General features: G+C 36.7%; 1 non-coding gene across 1 annotated transcript; it reads right to left on the bottom strand.

Annotated features, from left to right (window-relative positions):
* Window positions 1-1,294: 1,294 nt before the first annotated feature.
* LOC131244864 (small nucleolar RNA R71) lies at window positions 1,295-1,402 on the bottom strand. Its single transcript, XR_009170636.1, has one exon. It is a non-coding gene; the product is annotated as a small nucleolar RNA R71 (small nucleolar RNA).
* Between the last annotated feature and the right edge of the window lie 372 nt (window positions 1,403-1,774).

Raw genomic sequence — 1,774 nt, 5'->3', positions numbered from 1 at the left:
AGCTTTAAGTATCTTCTCTTCCATTCTGAGATTGTGAGATTGGTAAATCCTGTCGTTCACCATCGTCTCCTAGGCATGGTAGGGTGATGGAATCCCTTCCACTCATCACAATTCTCTTCCATTGAGAATTATGTCGATGAAAATTTCAGATTTGATTTAATTGCTTTATCTTCCAATTAGATAAGGTAGGACTCCAATTCCAATTGTGTTCTTTGAATCAAGCAAGGTAGCATCTTGATAGCTATGAGTGGATCGTTGGCACCCTAGTTCCTACCTTTAAATTCATAAATTTTAATCAACTTTATTCACAATTACTCTCCTTTATTCCAGATTTAGGTTTAGATCTTTTTCTAGTTCTAGTTCTAGTTATTTCAGAATATATACAAGTTTAGTCCTTGTGGATTTGACCTCGGTCTTACCAAGTTATTACTACATCGCGACCCTACAGTTGGGGTTGTGAACAAGTTTTTGGCGCCGTTGCCAGGGACTATGGCTACGTTTTTTTTTGGAATTAATTGGTATTAGAATTAGATTAAGATTGGGTTAATTTTATTTCTTTGTTTTTAGGTTAGGATTTTTTTAGAAACTAACATTGTTTTCTATTTTGTAGGATTCTAACATAGCAACTATTTGGTAATTTTATTCCAATCCTCTCTCTTATCTTTTCTAGATCTCTTATTTATTTTAGTTTTTCTAGTTTTCTATTTAGGTTTAATTGTTTAGTTACTTGGGGGCTGAGAGTGTTTCATGCCCAAGTGGGTTCATAACAATACCCTCTGTCTCTTGAGTGAAGGGGGATTAGTCTAAGGGTTGCCTATCCATCACCGGATTAGACACCACTTGAGATCCTCTGAATCAGTAGAAGTAATGGCTGTAAATCAACCTCAACCACCCGTTGAGGAAGTTCAAGATGAAAACAAGCTACATAATGCACCTTCGCCTCATACTCTACGAGCTTATTTACAACCGGCAGGGTGATCACATCTTCCTGCATGATATTCCCATTGAATGCAGGAACTGTGGATATTAAACCAGGGGTAATTCAACTCCTCCCTAAGTTTCATGGACTAGAATATGAAAGTCTATACTTGCATATGAAAGAGTTTAATGAAATAATATCTACATTACACTTCCCAAAAGTGTTCGAGGACACAGTTAGGCTGAAATTATTTCCATTCTCTTTGAAAGAAAGGGCTAATTCGTGGTTACATTCCTTAAGACCAAGGTCCATTGGCACATGGGCTGAGATGACAAGGGAGTTCCTTAAAAAGTTCTTCCCCTATCATAAAACAAATACCTTATGGAAAACAATCATGAATTTTGCTCAAAAAGAGGATGAGACTTTCTTCTAATGTTAGGAGCGATTTAAGGATCTCATAAATTCATGTCCACAACATGGCTATGAAACATGGCATATAACAAGCTTTTTTTTTTTTATGAGAGATTGACCTCACCTATGGGCCAATTTGTGGAGATGATGTGTAATGGAGAATTCATGAACAAGAAAGCCGACGATGAGTGGGATTATTTTGATAAACTTGCTAAAAACATGCAATCATGTGATACCTCCTCAAAAACCACCACTTCTAAGCCTACTCAATCAAAGGAGAGGAATTTATGCTTTAAAAGAGGAAGATGATATAAATGCAAGAATGGCCAAACTCGCAAGATAATTCGAGGCCATGGAACTTAAGAAGGTAGAACCCAACAAGGCTATAGAAGTTGTTTATGGTATTTGTGCTTGCAACATACATACAACTGAGAATTGTCCAAC

Source organism: Magnolia sinica, chromosome 4 (genome assembly GCF_029962835.1).
Source record: "Magnolia sinica isolate HGM2019 chromosome 4, MsV1, whole genome shotgun sequence".
In the NCBI taxonomy this organism is placed as follows: domain Eukaryota; kingdom Viridiplantae; phylum Streptophyta; class Magnoliopsida; order Magnoliales; family Magnoliaceae; genus Magnolia; species Magnolia sinica.
The sequence above is the reverse complement of the archived record's forward strand: the minus strand, read 5'-3'. Positions and strand labels throughout refer to the sequence as shown.